General features: G+C 30.9%; 1 protein-coding gene across 1 annotated transcript in view; it reads right to left on the minus strand.

The window, feature by feature from the left end:
- The window catches only part of LOC113556557 (myb-like protein I), a 156814-nt gene that overhangs the window by 87933 nt on the left and 49100 nt on the right, over positions 1-19781 (minus strand). Inside the window, exon 2 of the mRNA XM_026961585.1 lies at positions 11351-11483. The gene's annotated coding sequence lies outside the window, so the exon portion shown is untranslated. The remainder of the gene's footprint in view (positions 1-11350; positions 11484-19781) is intronic.

Genomic DNA, 19781 nt, shown 5'->3' on the forward strand with positions numbered 1-19781 from the left:
ATAATCAGATAAAATAAGTACCTACCAACCGTATTTTTCATATTATGATATTATAATTATGTGGGCAGTAAAAAATATAGAAAATTGTTATAATATAGATAAATCTAAGCAAACTAGGGAAAATAAGGCATATGATGCTAACATTAATTATACGATTACTTCTTTTGGTCAAAAATTTGTGGATTATCTTGGTTCAAAATTTTATAACTCAAACAATTTTGATTTAAATAAAAAAATAATCGAAAAACCTAAATATGCAAAAATATTATTAAAATTGGTCTATAGTAAATATTGAATAAAATGTATATCATTTATATTTTTAAATATTATATAATATTATTGCTTTATGTTAATTACTATATTTTGTTCTAATCTAAATTTTATTTCAATTAACTTGTATAATTTGTATATAATTACTAAACGTGTTTATCCTGTTATCATAAGCAATCTGTATATTATTGATAAGTAATATTAACTCCCTATCTTCATCACAAGCTATGCTTAAAGAAGGTAGATATACATACAAGAGATATTTTATTGTTGTATTTATAATGCGTAAAATTAATCTTTTATTTAAATTTATTAAAAAAAAAAAATAGTAAACATGGATTATTAATTTTTATACACATATTTTTATTGAAAAGTTTTAATTCTTAAATGATTTTAGTACAACAATACATAGTTATTCCATCTAAATTATTAAATTGTATTTTCTCGATGCTGTTCAATGTATGTATGTTCCTATTACGGGTTTATTTATATTTTTCATTCCACGAATTTTTACTATATCAGTAATATGTTTAAAATATTATTCAAAGCTTAAATATTTCCATTACCCGGCCATTTCTTATGTTACGTATGAAGTGCTAAAATAATTAATAAGAAAAATGTATTTTAACTTTATAGTTTATAAGTTATCTATGTCCTATGATAGTATAGAAACGTGATTAACTTTAGTTTTATAAAAATCAACCTATAGTTCACCATTCACAGAAAATGACACAACCTTTTGATTCCACAAAAAGGTAGCTGGCTGATAAATCTACATTGGGTATTTTGATAGATTTTATGATTTACAATTATAATGCTATAAATAATGTTTATCGTGGGAAGTAAGAAAGACGCAGTCGAATGAGTAAGTACTTCGACTAAATTTTCAAAAAATATTGAAGTATATCCCTTCGTTTATAGAATTAATAAAGGAAGATTAATAAATAATATTTGTTAACAATTTTAAACTTATGTAAATAATACAATTTTGTTGAAATGTTCAACATAATATTCCCTTAGAGTATCAGTTTAGTTCTTAAAAGTTTTTTGTAATGATTAAAATTTAGGATTAATTTTTGAAACTTTTAAATAATATATATGTATATAATATATTTTAAATAACTTTTAAGTAACTTAATGGAAATATGTAAATGTATATTTTGTTTTTGATCTATTTAAGAAAAATACCAGTATTACCAATTGTCTGCAAAAGTCTACTATCTAGTACCTATTTACACGTTTTTGGTTGAAACTTTTAAAGTAATCATAATAATTTATAAAACATATATTACTTTATGATAGTATAGGGTGCAATGTTGAGGTCTGAGTGCAAAACTCCTGACATTTATATTAAGGTATGTTAATTAACTAGAAATGCAAATTTGTTATATGTAAATAGAGTACCTTTATAACTATTTCTTTTTCAAGTTAAACACTGGTATAAATGCCTGCGCTTGGACTCAGACGTTCGTAAGTTGCAATAGAATGGATATTGTATGTGCGCACAGTGACATGAACACGCGCGATAGCAAACAAAGACGATGGGGAAATCAATTTCACAACGTTAAGTTTATGTGTGTACATGAAAACAAAATATAATGCTCACACAAACTGTTTGCTTTAGTTGACGGTGGAATAGTAAATACGACATAAATCAATTGCTCATAAAACGAACGTGCAAGACAACGAAAATTGTCTGATTTCGTTTTATTGTATTATAATATTCGACTCGTCGTTGATTAATTCATTAATTTTCTCTACTGTTTTAAGTATCTTCGATTGCACAGATGAAACGCGTATGATTATATTGAAATCGAAAACCAGTTTAATATGCTTTAAGCTGACTCGAATTACTGCATGTAGTGAGTCATTTTAAATCGTCAGAATAGAGTTTTTATACATTCTAAATTGATAAGAGATACGCAAACCCGTAAAGTATCTCGTTCGGTCAGAGGATATAATTATTGTATCTTGTTGTTTTAACGACACTCCATAATAATTGCACACGAAATAATATTGTAATAATGCATAGTGTATCGCATCGTATAATGTTGTATATCCAATAAAAGCCAACCCTTCCCGTTCACTAAACCCCAAAATATTGTATAATGTATACCATATACAGAATAATTGTTTAATTATTGCACACTTGGAATTCTCTTGGTGGCAGTTGTAATGAAAAAAAAAATACATTTCGAAACGCACATATTCGGTAGCTAAGGAAATATAACGGTGATATGGAGCAACACGTCTTTAAATGCTGTTGTTGGGGATCGACAACAACGATTCTTTTGTCATAAGCATTATTATTCGCAATCATTTAAACGACAATGGAGAAGAAAAAGCATTTGCGTAAGTACACGTCGAGTCGTACAGCGTATAAAAATAATAATAATGATAATAGCATTATTAACGTCAAAATATTATATTAGCCACCACCATATTGTGCCTACAGAATGCATAAAAATTATGATGTACGTATAATAGCAGGTACACCACCGAACCAGTCATCGGGATATTGTTGCGGTGGTGGCGGGCAGATACGTCTACGTCACCACGCGCGTCCCTTATTGCGGCACACACAGTGCACGCCAAAGCCCCTTTTGTCATCGTTTTTTTCACATCAAACCAGTTAGTTGTTAGACATATTATTACTATCAAACAACGTTCCTCCTTTTCGTCTGGCCTGCAACGACACTCGGCTGCATTGAATTATTCATACGCATGTACAAATAGTGCACTGCACACACATACCTATTTATATATAATATTATACTTGTATACGCATGTATATATACGTATTGTATACTTCTTCACTACGGACTATTTTTAATTTCCACTGACACGACGGTCACCGACAGGTCTCCGCCGCGTACCAACAGTACTTATATTACCTACATTCTCAACGAGCTTTATGATATTAAAACTGTAAAATGTCACGTGTTGTCCATGTACCGGAGATGCCTAGTACTATGTCTATGACGTGGTCGCTGTGGCTACGCCGAAATGCCTATATAACGAGCATGAACCATAATATATATTACCTATATTGCATGGAACTTTGTATGTTGCGTAATATATTATAAACTGTATACAATTAAACTCTCTATCCGTCGATGTCCAACCCCCTCTTTACCCACCCAAGTGCATTTCCTACATAAATACGATTGCGAATTGTGTTTTTTACGAGATTATGTTTCATCCGCGTACTTTTATGCCTAACTAATATGCGTATAATACTATAATATAGTATGAATAGGTATGCGATATAATACATAATAATACGCACTGCGCGTGTATACTTTGTTTATCTTTATGTGGTTCATCGTCCAACTTTTGTGATACGTGGTGCAGGCGATAGATATATAAGACAGGGCCTTTACGGCTTGTGTATAAAATTTCAGTTAGTGTTTCGAATGCTCAGTAAATATGCCTAAAAATATTAGTATTGTGTATATTATATACATATTGCAGTCTGTAGATCGTGTGGTGCAATGCAAAAAAAAACCATACTTAGGAGAATATATTATATCGACTAAACTAAGTGATGGAGAGAGGGGAAAATCACCCTTTTCAAAAATCAATTAGAACTACTGAATATTATAATATACCTACTCGTGCGAGTTTTTTTTTCGTTCTTTAGGAATAAAGGAGCCGAGTCGGATCAGAGTGTATATAGCTGCGCCGAACAAGAGCTACTGCGAGCTATATAATATAATATAATATAATATAATATAATATAATAAATATATATATATATATAGCTGTCACCGAGGCGGCAAGAGGCGTTGACACTTGTTTGATGGAAGACACTATAACCGAAAAGCTGTGACGGTGGCACATTATATTTGAGCGCGGCGACAGAAATACGCGCGCGCAGCGTAAACGAACACAAAAGGAACGGCGTTGTGGTGAAATAGCGGAGGCAATAATTATATATCGGGCACCAAGATGGATCACCGCTACTACCGATGCCGCCGCCGCCACTGACGACAATACTAGGGCGGCGGCGGAGAGTTGTCCCCTTTTCATCGCGCCACTGGCAATACCAATTTTCTTTTGACCCTTTTCATTATTGAAACGCGCGAGAGCGTTTTACTCTCCCGCCGAGAATTTTGATTGAATACTTATATCCCACTACTATGCGTACACCGCTACCCACGGAACGCGTCTGCTGTCTCAAGCTCCTCTTGTGCGTGCGGTATGTCCCACGCCGCCACTCGATCGGATTAAGTTTTTAAATAAAAAATAATAATAATAACATACAATTTCCACAGAGGTTTTAAATTAAGTTAATGATTCGTTACGACGATGGCGGCGGCGGCGGCGGATCTTACTCGTTCTCGCTCACTCTCCCAACATATACATCGTCCTATCCTCTTTTACGCGATTTTATACGCGTGAATACAATATTATAATATTTTATTGTATACGCATGTATACTCACGATTTTTCGAGCGTACACTAGTGCTCGACGAAGGTTTTGTGGTAGAAATAAAAATAATAATAATAAATAAAAGGAAAATTCACGCGCGCAAATTCAACCAACTATGAACAAGTGTTGCATAACATTACGTTATTAAAAGAAACAATTTTAAAGAGTAATCGTATTTGTATAATTATTATTAAATATGTAAACATTATGAGATATACCCTTTAACACGCGAGTAGAAATTTTTCCACCACTATATTGGTTTGAAATTTAAAAATAACACAAAATCTATTATTAGATAATGGAAAAAATAAAATATTTAATATATTTTGTTGTTTCTTAAAATATGTTAAAACTTTGTAAAAAAATCTTAATATTTATTTTAAAATTGAATTTGGTTTAATTTTCACTGGTTTCAAAAAAAAGTTTTTACTGCAAACATACATGGCATATAACTGATTTATAATAAACTCTGATTGAGAACTTTCAATTCGACAAGTTTTTGATTTAATTTACAATTCTTCTCAGTCGGAACGGTAGTCTCACAATTGAGTTATACAGTCGACAAAACAAAATATCAGATTACATTTCGTTCAGTACACTATTAGATACATCGTCCATGTAGTAGTATACATATGGAATTGTATGTAAGTATAATATGCACTACATGGGATTATTTGCAGTTTTTTGCAAAACTGTGTGATTATTAAAATATTGACATTACGTTCAGATGACATTAAGAAAGTTTTTATGTATGTATATTTTACATATTATAAACAATATAAACTAATAAAATATTTTATGCGATTTTATTTGTTGAATACAAGATACAATTATTATTTTATAATTATCACATATTTTTATATTATATAACTAAGATATCAAACTATCTTAACTCTCTATTTTTACTTTTATTTTATTATTCACTCAAAAAGGTTTGTACGGTTCACATAATTGAACTTTATTCGCTATATTTTAATGCAGCCGTTTATTTATTATACGATACTGAATAGAAAGCATGTATAATATATATATATATATACATTTATAGAAACTTGGACGTGTATACGTATCTATATGTATACCTATGTGTGTTATAAACATATAGTGGTATAACAAGCAGCAGTACTGCTGGTTTTACGTCATGATTCATTGGTTCGGTTGTAAGGCAATTTACGTACAAGTCGCGTTCTTTACATAAACTTGGCTTGTAACTTTGATAATGTAAAATCATCGTAAAACTATATTGGCCGGCGTAAAATTTTATGGACACTTATATAAAGAGAGAAAGAAAGAAAAAATAATAAATAAAGAAAACCCACACGGGGTAACCACGATTTAGAGCCGATAGATTGTATGGACCATAAACAACGGCAAGAGCCGAACACACAGTATACCACTATACAACTATATCTTTAAAATGTAATGGGCAAGGAAGAGACAGACGCACGTAAAAAAACCAGCGAAAGAGAGAGTAGAAAAAAATTGAAAAATAGTAGAAATACGACGGTAGCCTGTTTGCTCGGCCGGCTTGAATTTATTGTCCCACAGGGATTCGGCCCTTGAAAAGAAGAAAACCTTTAAATAACCATATAAATATGATCATTGCCACCATGAGCTGTGTGTATCGGTGGTGTTTTCTATTTTTCTCTTCTTGTTTTTTTACGCTCACCCGAAGTCCGCGTGCGAGCGTTATAAAACTAATACAAATTTCATGACCGCAATTCCGGACCGTTTCCATCCAATCACTATTGTCGGCTGCCTGTTTTCTGGTAGATATCGATTTTTGCAGATGTTGAACATATCTATTTTCCATCGTACAACGGTAGTGGTACATATAATAATATTATACCTATGCACTGCGTGGACTGTATAATATAAAAAGCGCTATTACAATCTACAGATATTATTATTTCGTTTCTGGTTAGCCCGCGTACTTAGTATACCTTGCTTTACTACAAAATAAATATCAATTTCGCCACCAAAAGTCGGTCTTTCTGTAAGTTGAAATCGATTAGGAAGCATACTACGGGGGCTTACATCTTTAAAATTATTTCTAAGTCCCCTGAAAAAAAGTTGATGAGTATTACTACTTTACAAAATGTAATAATATATTGGTTACCTATATTAAAATAATTTATATTTTAATTAATTTCTAAAGTTTACTAATAAAAATTATATGTACAATTAGAAAATCATAAAATAATTTTATTAAATATATTCAATACAATTTAAACATATAATATTTTTTTAGAATATGTTTAATTATTAATTGTTTTATGTGTTTTATAGTTGTATGTTTTAATGCAATTTATTAGGTAAGTAAAGTAAGTCAAATGTATGATACTAAAATATTAAAGAATTCTACCTTCATGCGGTAACTATTTGGATTTTTTGCTTATATTTAAATATATGTTAATAAAAGCTTTCCTTAAATGTCGATGTCGACATTTCTACGCAGCACCATTATAGATTGTAATACATAGTTTTCCAAACTAAAAGTTCTTAAGTATTAATGTAGGGTCTTGTCAGACGTCGTTCCCGGTGCAGTAGTTTTTCCTTAAGTAAATATTTTTACATACGCAAACCCTTTTAATTACACGAGAAAGCTGTTTTTGGAGGAAGTCATAGTTTTGTACAAAAACGAATACAATCATGACGGCGTCTTCATAGTTTTACAATATTGTATGTTTTTGTGTGTACAGCAGTAAACAATAATAATAATAAGGTTAAGAAGAGGAAAAGTTTCGAGGAGACTTCTGTATAATACTATACAACACTCACACACACACCGGAAGCGTTAAATGTTTGGAATTCGACGTGCCTCCGAGAAATCCGGGGAACAAAACGAGTTGATCAAGATGAATGGTCGGACCCATCTCGAAGCGACGCAAAAAATATTCATTATGCATTGTGCGCCACCACACACTTATATATAGAAGAGAAAGCAATTTTATTAATAACGATTGAAACGGTGAGGATGTATATGTATATTATATTATATTACGTGTTGGAATACCTAAATCTATACTTATATAAACAAATAATACAAACTATATAATATTATATTATGGTCAGCAGTAAACTTAAGTATGCGCATTAAAAATTGACGACCACTATTATTGTTGAGCCTGATATATTAACTACATTCATATACAAATCATGTTATTTACGTTTCGACCCACATTAATAGTTAATATATATTATACCGGACGAGGCAAAACAAAAAATGACAATTGACGAGTGAAATTGCTTGTACCTATAGTTTGTAAATATGTATTGCAAAGTAATAGATTTTCGAACTATGTTAGATACTACCATACTAAATCTATACTACAAAATTTGAACGTGTCAATAATTTTTGTTATATTTGTACATGACAGTATCAGATTTAGGTGTAGGAAATGAGAACATGCTGCTAGTGTACTGACAACAGAGCCACCGACCAGTTTCTCGATCAATAGAGTATAAATATGTAATATAAAATAATAGTAGTGGCATTATGATGATATGATTTAAACACCCGAGGCATGGATTTTTTTCTCGCCAAAGTGGTTCACTCTCTAAAACGTTGGGAGCACAGTATACATTAATAATATATATATTTATATCAGTATACAACTCTCCAGCCGCCTTCACTACGTTGCAGCACCTCACACCTGCGACCTGTGTGCAGTGTGTACAAAAATATTGTAATAGTAGCTCTGCAGTAAGCGCAATATATCGCAATAATCACTGTGTCTACGCGCCGGTGATGAAATAGCACAAAAAGAAATTTTACGCTCAATGTATATTTTGCGACACGGACATAAAAACTAATTTTATATTGTTTCAGTGGTACGTGAACGTGAGAAACGGAGAATCGAGTTTTTTCGAGAAAAAAAAATTATTATTCGATCCCCTCGGCCGAATTGTTTAACAAGCTATTGAACTCGTATTTTTACACGCCGCGGGGACGAACGAATGACAATCGTAATAGATATAATTGGTAACTGAATTCCCGGTTACGCGACCGTATTGTAACGTAAGATGCACCGGCCGCACCGAGGGAATGATAATTCAAACGTAATTGTCACCCGAAGGGCAAAAGTTTCATCGTCTGGCAACGAGGGGTCTGAAAAAAGGGTCGAATTCGACACACGTCTACTGCACGCTATAGTTGTACTCCGCCTGAAACTTTTATTCTGCGACGCGTCGGAAGCTGCAGTTATTATATGATTTACAGTTGATAGAAAATCCCACGAAAAACAAATTTTATGTATTTACGCATTTTTTTTTTTGTTTAGTGCAACGTAGGTTGCCAGTGGTGCTAACCACCTGGCAGCAAGGAAGAACGAAAAAGAAAAGAAAACCTTTATCGTTTTTGTACTGTAAGAGGCACCTACACCGACCTTTAACGAACATCCGCTTGTCAATTACGATCAGTTAACAACTCGAACGCGCGGAATATACGTATAACAAATAACGACCCATAGAGAAAAGGGTTTAGACGTGAAAAGCGAACGGCTGATAAATCATTAATCACTTCGTCGTCGTCGCTTTTCTCGGCGTGGATGGTTGCGATGTTTAAAACTCGGCGGCGTGATCTACAATTGCTTGTGTGAAGCCAAGTTATATTGATAAGTGACAATGCAAGATGCATAGCTCAACGGTAAACCTAGCTACCTATTTATCAAATCACGAGCTTGAGATCTGAGACTAAAAACGCTATCCATGAATCGAGAGAGAAACAATCCAAAAAATACCTAATACATTATATTGTAATGATGAAAGTCTGCAGCGAAAGCGAGGTTATTCAATATTAATTTAAACTTGACTATATTTATAGATAGACGAAATGAAGCAAATATATTTTAAATTATTTTTATATATAATAAGTGCTTTATGACAACGATCAAAATACAATTTATGTTATTATTTAAAATACGTATAAAATAAACAAAACTATAGGCTTGGCAAAATAACTGAATTATTATGTCAATTACTTATGGTTTAAATAAAATATATCTATATAATAGAAATATATTGATTCGAGCTTAAAAGACAATACTATTATGTCAATTCGTTCTTCTCACTAAAATTGTAAAATTAATTGGAAATCTATAGTGATGTTGTGCATGGACAACACAAGTACCTAATAAAATGTACTTAATAATGAATATATTATACTATAATATTTATGAATTACGTGTTACGCAATAAAAATACGTAAATGTTAACTAAAATAAACTTTTTATTGATTTTGAAACAATCATGTACACTTATATATATTATTATCATAGCTATAAATCGCTTTAAAATAATTTTAATAACAGTTTATTGTTAAAGGGACCGCATATTGCGTCTTTTTGTCTTGGCAGTAATGTAGATTGACCTCTGCGACAGAAATAACTGTAAGCTATAAAGACGACTAGGGAATATTTGGCATGGACAAAAAGAATATGAATAATTTCATAGTGTACTTTCATTGATATTTTTCTACTTATATTACACGCTTGTTTATTACCCCGCATCAATGTACAGCGTATGTATAAAAAATTACTTAAGAGTTTTAATCTTGGAGTACTTCTATCTTAGATACTATATATAACATAACGACAATGAATAATGACCATTGGACTTAAAACATATCAAATACAGAAGTTTTATGTTTTTTCCACTTCTATATTTTATGTGGATGTAAATTTAATAGGACTTACTTATATATATATATATATATATATATATATATATATATATATATATATATATTATAGACTATAGTACCATACACATATCGTATTATATAGTTTCATGTTTCAAAATATTATATTATTAATATCATCTGCATAATAATTTAAAATTAATTTAACACACTAACAGTCTTAAATAGTTTTATAATCGGTTATTGCGTTAAAACTTAAAAATATATTATCCAACGACTGTGGCAAAAGGCACATGCGCATGTTAAGTCGTATCGTAATAATTTCGTGGGTAACGGAATCTGTCAACGTGGGATTATGAATGAACGAAAGGGGTGTAGTAGCAGTAAATACCATCATCATCAGTGTATAATAAGCAATATATAAGTATATATGTTTATTATATACGTTATACCACATTAGTTAGTTTATGAAACGAGTTTTTATTTACTTTTTTCACAACTTTAGTTAGGAACCAACTACTGAGAGGTGTACAACAAGGGAAATAGGGCGTTGTTTTGGGTATAAAAAACCAAAACCATTTTTTTTTTCTTAATTTGTTTTCCCCTGGCCATTAGGTACTCACGCGTATACGAAAATAAAACACTACTTCCGCCGTTTAAATTCGAAATCCATGCCAACTGTTGTGTGTTCGGGGTCGAATTCCGCTCGGTATGCTTAACTGGTTTATATAGTGGTGAATATTACTGTGCAAGCGTATACGCACCCATACTAAGGAGACATGTGGTGAAAGGATTGGTGTGGTGTCATCTATATTTACAGGTGACGCGTGGAGAAGGGTTGAGAAGAACGCATGTATAAAATGGAGAGAGAAAAAAACGAGCGATAGAATTAATAGATGTCCTCCGGTTTAAGATTAATACAAGTCCCCCGGGGAAGTCTATATAGGGAGAGGAATATCTCCACTGCTGCTATAAAAACGGCGAACCAAAAATAAACGTCTTACCTGTTCGTTCATGTTATGTCGGACGGTATTGAACAACTCCGACAGTCATAGTCATATTGAACGCCACAATAAATGACGCGCGCATATAATAATATTATGCGTCTGTAACGTTGTTCTCGATAGTGGGTAACACCTGAAAACATTTTTTTATTGTAAATATCAAAAGAATAATATTGAAAAATCATCAGTATATGATCATCACATAATATATTATGCGTTAAATGCACTTATTAATATTGTCTTCTACATAGAATAATCAATTGTTATTTAATTATATATATATAGTATTAAGAATTTTAGACTTTTTATTATTATTACCTTTTTTATTAAAAAAAATTAATATGTAATTTTTATTTTATCAGAATATTAATAATAAATTGTATTCCCGCTCTTAAAATATTTTACTCGTAGTAGGTACTCGTGTAGTTGAAGCACTTCTCCGTTGGATTAAAATTACAACAAGAACTCAACCCATATTACATAACTTTTAAATTCCGATTATCGTAGGATTGAGATAATAGTTTAAACTGAAAATTATTACTTCTTCAAAAAACAATAAATTATACCTAGGTAAAATTGAAGTGCTTATATAATAATTTTTAATATGTGCCCATAAAGTATGCATAATTAAAAAAGTTGTACGTTCTATTTAATGAAATTACAGTGCTTAAACAATTTTATATTTTTTATTAATTTAACAATGTTAACATAACTATTGACTTTATATGTTTATACATACCTATGTATAAGGGAAAAAAATACAAACACAAATTAAAAAACTATTTTAAATAAATCATTCAAACTACTTATATATTATATATATATATATATAACACCTACATGCAATAATGTAATATGTATAATACGTACATATACATATAGGTATTTTTAATATAATATTTTTAGTTCAAAACTGCAAATTTATTCAAATAAATAGGTTTTCCGATTATTTAGTTAAATTAAATTTTAATTAATATATGGTGGATATAAAACTAAATATTATTTTAGTCTTAAAAAAAATCAATATCAAATAACATAATAATTTATATTTTATTAATCATAAACGTTTTTTAATCAAGTACATCACATAAGTTATTAAGAGAAAAGCACATAAGTCGATTAAACCACTGTACAATAACATATTATTATTATTATTATAATAACGGACACTGAATTCGAAACGAACAATTGCCTACGCATTAGTGAAATGGTGTAGAAATAGGGTGGCGTGGGTGGTTATAACGCCGAACAACTAATAATTATATCATAATGTATTTTTATGGACGTCTTGTAATTAAAATAAAATGAAATAAATAATAACTGAAATAACTTCTGAAGTCAAATTACACTGTACGTGGGAAGCGAAGACGCGCACGCATATGTTATGTGATATTTTTTTAGTTAAAATATATTCAATAATAATTTATTTTATAACATAATATATACTAATATACTATCTTCAATTAATCAATCATTAATTCAAAAATGCAATAAGTTCCACACAAAAACACTTAATACTTCTACATAAATTTAGTAATTATAATACAATATTATAATATAGACGTATTTGGATAATTTAAAAATATAAGAAAAAATAATATTTCATTAACATTTATAAAAAAACGTTCAAAAATTATAATTTGCCATCGAGAAGATGTATTGAAAAATTACTTGAGATATAATTTAAAATGCGAATAGAATTTGGTTTATGTATTGACGTGATAAAAATTCTCCGAAATCAAAAATGTAATTTAAATTTAAATTAAAGATTTATATTATATATATACATTGCTACACCGGCCCGGACAAGTGAATATTTTTATAGTTAACAAGTCCATTTTAAAAAATTAAACTTTACGTCAAAACACACAAAATGGCTTATTATTAAAAATATTTCAACTGATTTCGATTTTATAGGTATACGGTACCAATTCGATCTCGTTAATCCTGAATAAATATAATATTATAATCCCAGCTTAGTAAAAAATACCCATTCCAATGTACATATATTATACGGTGCAGCGGCATAAAGGTTACCGAACGACGTAATACGACGCATCGTGTAGGTTAAGATAATAATAACATGAATATATTATTGTAACATATGTGGAAGTTTTATTAAAATTCAACAATTTCGACGTTATAATCTGTTTGATTAAAACGTAAGTGAGAAAAAAACGTGTCATCCATCTAGAACAATCGCATACATTATATCGGATCCTGTATACCAGTTTTATTATAAAGGGAGCTGGATATGTGATAATATCAAACGCAGATAGTATAATAATATGAAAGTGTCCTACGCTGGACGAGTTGCTTGTCTATAGGTATAGGTACCTACTTATAATATTATTTGCTCCTGAACCGTGATGATGCGCGACGACGGGGGAGGTGTAAATCACGATTTGACGATAAATATCGACGAACGATTAATAATCGATTTTTTCCAATCTAAAATGACTACTGAAAAAAAACCAACAACCACAACACAGTGGATCCTTGCGATTCGTGTACAAATTTGTAGACAAATGATTGATACTGATGTCATATTGTATAATTATTATGATGTATATAACATTGTATCAAACGCGTTAAGAATTTAATCGTTGAAAAATAAAATAGGACCACGTGCACATAATATAATAATGATAATAACATGACAATAAAAATAATAAATATAATATGTAACACCCATTTTATATAGGTACAATAATATGCGTGTATTAAAATATTAAAGTGGATGTTGCCACGAAAAGAACAACTCGTTAAATTTATTGCGTTTCGCATGTAATGGATATTTCCTTGTTATAACGAGAAACGCATAATAATATAATATTGCAGAAGATTATTGTATTATAGTGGTCGTTGTACGAGATGATCTACTCGTTAGTCGACGGGGCTCATTAAAAGTAAGAAAAAAAACAATATATAATAATCGGCTTTCTGTGTATATTATACATTATTATTTATTATTATTAATATGTTGCACCGCACGCGTGTTGTATAAATATGATATATCTACAATATTATGTTATTTTCGATAAAAAAAATATATACACACCCGCAATCCTAACACCAATTATGACGTTGAACATTATTTTATAGAATACTAAACTATCCTTATTTTATTGTATCGTATATTATATATATTTATAAACCATAGTTATATCACGATATTATATAGATGTTATAAAGTATTATGATAAAAGGCGTATACTACGTTATAATACTAATACTATTACTAATAATAATAAGCAATAATACGTTCGTATAAATAAATAAATAACTGCGATGCCCACACGCGTCCTCCCGATTGCTGCGACGAATGTTACAGCCACGGATGCTGCAACCCAAGACGGCGGCGGTTAATGGCTCAATCCACGCGCATTGTAAATCAATTAACTCGTGTTCAACGTTTATATATTCTATAAGAGTAGTTTTTATACATATTTTGCTCGCGATTATTATTCCTCTGATCAAGAATTCCACATATACGATATATATATCACCGTACGGGTACTGTGTGTGTGTACCTATTATATGTACATATTATATATACCTAATACAAATAATATACGTTGTGCGCATTCACTTCATTTTTGCAGTTCATTATTATTATTATTATTATTATTACACTATTATTATATCAATGTAGCAGATGTTTCTGTCCCGCGATACAAATAACAACGACCGTCGTCTACGGCTGAGTAGACAGAAAAAAAATGGTTTTAATATTATATCGGTATAATATATACAGGGTAACTAACTATATATAAATGTTATATCACCGTCGCCGTACCGTGTTATTAAAAATGCATCACAACCGCAGAATATAATTTATTATATACACACACACACAATATATAAATATTCCTATGTATAATATACACACGACAGCGTATTATATAGTTTCAAAGTTGTACGGACGTATATTTTGCTTGATTTTCCTAACTACATGCACGCAACGATAGTATGTAATGTATTATACTATTTGGCTGCTATATGATTACGCTGACCCGAGGACAACGACGTGTATGGTACCTATTACGCGATATAAAGTATAAAAACGACGAAAACGGTGGCGTTTTGTGTAGAAAGAATAATAGACTTTGACGTATGGACCTAATGTCACCAATCGACGGCTAGCGGCATATAATGACGACCACGCACGAGAACTCCAAATCAACAAGCGAGTCTCTCGTAATCATGACGAGAAGAGTAATTATTTCCATCCTATTTAAAGGTAAGCATACACTCGTTACATATTTACACTGTTTCTAATAAAAAGTAATAACTAATAATAATTATTTGCTTTATCGGTAGAACACTGTAGAAGATGACAGCGTTATCCGGTGAGAGTATAATATTAATATTATTAAAATAATTTAATATATTATACTATACTATTTCATACAACATACAATGATTATAGGGGAGAAAACAAATTTAAAACTTTGAAAAGAGTTAAATATATTATTTTTACATATTATAAGGCAGCGCGTATTAAGTAAACAGGGAAGGCGCATGCAGCTAGTATAAGTCGTCCATTATAAAATAATGACTTCATTTCCACCGCCACTGTGGTTACAATTAAAAAACTAAAATACAAAACCACAGAACAATATGTCATTATGAAGTATATATATATATATATATATATACATATATACTAGCATAATAGTGCAGTCTGTTTTAAACGACTTTTTTCCTGCTCTCAACGACGCAGCAGCCAACAATAGCAGCCGCAGCAGTGACTTTTTTAAGTGGCCGACAACAATTTTTTTTATTATTATTTTCCGCGGGGGGTGCAACTCGAAAAATAAACTGAGCTTTAACAAAACAAAACTCAAGTGGCTTTTGTCCGATGGCGACGATGGCCCGGAGGAAGACCTTTCCCATCGACCGAGCGATGCGGTGGTTTTTCATTATTATTACATGTAATAATTTTTATTTTTTTCTACTTATTCTACTTTTCTCCGTCAATAGATTTTCACCGTGCATTTTTTAACCGTTCCCGTCTTGCATTGTTCGCAAATTCCGTGTACAGGCGTGCTTCTATATGCACGTGTATACATTATATTACGTATTATACACCTTATTATACGTCATACACAGTATATAGCACACAATAATAATGAAGAAACCCTTTTTCACCAACCCTCCGCCAACGCGTAACCACCAGTACCATAATGTGACGTGTGTGTTTGCACGTGATGTGTATTGCACTATCTTCTCCACCGTCATGCATTTATAATAATCATCGTCACAGTACATAATAATGATGATAAAACCGGTGTTGTGCGTGAAAACGATGAGTGGAAAAGAAAAGAAAAGAGCGGAGAAAACCGAGAAATCTATAGCAGCACTGCAACCACTCACGCTTATGCCAATATATTTTCATCTCTCGTCTGTCTTGTTGTAGGACGTATAATATATATACATATATACATAAAGATAGAGAGAAAAAAATACATATTATCGTATATACTATGTTATAGAAGGATGGAATAATAAATAAAGGAAAAACGCACACTCATGCGCATCGCTTTTTCCCCTGCGTTATTATTTTGTACTTTTTTTTCAATTATTTTTACCTCGACAACCGCTGACAATACATTCAACCCGCTGACGTGTCGAGTGCAATCCGTTCATTTTTCCCATATATCCGCATTCAAATCCCCACACCTCAACACTTTATGACACTTGCGTGCATATATACCAATTGCTGGTAAGACCCGATATCTTATCAATTATTATCATATTCATAATATTATAATATGAATAATGGTAAATGCTTCAAAAAAAGTTTGGTTAAAAGTTTACACGCATGATACGATAACCATTTTCTATAACTACAAAATGTCTTATTTTCTTTCTTAAGAATATTTTTGCGAATATCGTTGTCAATTTTTCATCGAAACCTATACTCGTAAAGTTTTATGATTTTTAATTATTTTTCCCGTTATTAATTGCTGAGAGAGATAAATTAATTTTGCTCTAATGTTATTATGATATTGATTTTTTTTTTACTGAAAAGCTATAGTACACAGTTCATGCAATACCCCACATGGACAGTGATTGCGCTCGCTTTATGTTTAGGCCCAGTTACACAAAAGCGAACTTTTTCGTCCGATTATATGGTTGTACGTATATAATAATAATAATAATAATAATAAGAGACGAAAATATCCGAAACGAACAAAGAGCGAGGGAGTATATTATAAAGATCAGAGAATGACCGGATATTATAATCGATGACAAATAAACACGACGATGTAAAGGTTGCCCACTCGCGAACGTATTACACGTGGTCTGAAATTATGCGGTGCGTCCAAATGAAAACTAGTTTGGTTTAGACACATTTCGAAACGTGGGCGTGTCGGTACTATTATTATATATATATATATATATATTTTTTTTACTTTGATAACAAAAAAAAAGTCAATGTATGGTTAATAATACGTTGCAAAGAGCGTATGGGATTGATGGCGACGACGACGACTACCATAGTGGTGGAAGCACACCGTCGTGCATATTATATTCGGCAGCAGTATATAGCATAATGATATAATAAAAAAAATATGTATATACCCTTCTATATTATTATTATTATGCATGTACGGCGGTGGCCTGATTGTTGATGATTGTCGTCGTCCCTCGACGTTTGACGCACGCTGCTGCTGTTTCTGTTGCTGCTACTACTACTGCTACTATATAGTACTACTGTAACACTGCTGCTTTAAACATTTCCGGCTTTGTGTTATTATTACTAATTTTTTTTTTTATTATTATTACTTGATGCAAAAATACGCGCAAAATTACGTCTCCCTCGTATAATGGAAATCTTATTTATTTACATGTCACGTTCAGACTTTTGAAAGTCAAAGACGAAAGTGAACATTATTAATATCGTAAGTATTTATGAAAAAAAAAAATGCATTGATTTTGCTAACGGTCGCGGATTGTTTTTGCTCTTTCGCTGCATGGCGCAATTAAGACTTTTTCTCATTTTTCTTATGCTGCTCTCTCTCTTTCTTTAAAACACAATTTTTTCATTTTACTTCTTCTCTTTCCATACATAATATTATATATTTGTCCTGATTAACTTTCATTCGGTACACAGACACATACAAAAATACTCCACCCCTGCTCAAAACTGACTTGAGTTTAAAATGCAATTCAATTTTCCATCTTGTGACTGGCACAATTTTTAATCATTGATGTCAATATCAAGAAAAATATTTAAAAATAAAAAACTTGTACGACTAACGTACAAACGCCACTTTCGCCGTTAACTAAATAATAATCATCGTAAATAAACAATTAAGTCTTCCTATAATAAACGGCTATATGATTTAATTAATTCGTCAATTCTTAAAAATTAAGGTTGCCATTTTAACAGTGAAAATATTTCAAAAATTCGGGCAAAATTCATAACCGCACACTTTTATACCTTAATCCCGCATATTTTCCACAAATCAAACCGTTCAATACCGCACACATTGATATTATATCAATAGCGTAGGTATACTCATGCATTTATTTAAAATAATATAAATAATATTAGGTTTAGTACCGCACACCAGTAAATCATATTAAATTAATATAACAAAATCATAAAAATAAAATTTTTAGGATAATACAATTAAGCAGTTCTATTCCAATAATAAAAAAAATTATGATGATAAAAATTCACAATCTGGATTATGGTTAAACATTTTTTTGGTTTGACTTTTTTATCATCACATTTGATTCCTGAGGCCTTTGTTGAGATAATGGCTACTTGTCCATATGAATAACAATTTTATGATTTTCCTGATTTTGATATTTAATTTTTAACTGTCAATCAAATGTGTGCGGTTTTGAACTATCGACCTTTCAAATTTCCCTTTTTAACAATAGAATAAATGTGTGACATATTGAACGCGCGGTGTAAATTGTGCGGTTATGACGACAGCCGAAAAATTCGGTATTTAAAACATATTATATAATATATTTAAGTGTAAAATGTTTATGCGATGAAAATGAAACAGCTAGTGTATAACAAATGACAACACACAAAGGGAAAAACTGCAATATATTGAAATTAATTATCTTGTCGTGGCCACAAACGTCTTAAATATAGTTGAGTCAAGCAATATTCATTATGTTTTAAAATAGTTTTTTTAATAAAAAAAAAAAAAAATGCGGCACATATACTCAAGTCATATTTGTCTGGTAACATTTTCTGTTGGCTAGCGATTAAACACGGTCTCGTATTTATAACTATAATATTTATTACTGAAGCATCGTACAATTAATCCAAATTTTAAAAACAATTATTTTAGTTTTAATGATGAGAAATTTATTCATTTTTCAAATGAAAATGAGGACAACTACAAACTATTAAAAAAAAAAAAACATATAGCTACCCGTTTACGTATTTACACTG

The sequence above is a fragment of the Rhopalosiphum maidis genome, chromosome 4, assembly GCF_003676215.2.
Source record: "Rhopalosiphum maidis isolate BTI-1 chromosome 4, ASM367621v3, whole genome shotgun sequence".
Lineage (NCBI taxonomy): Eukaryota > Metazoa > Arthropoda > Insecta > Hemiptera > Aphididae > Rhopalosiphum > Rhopalosiphum maidis.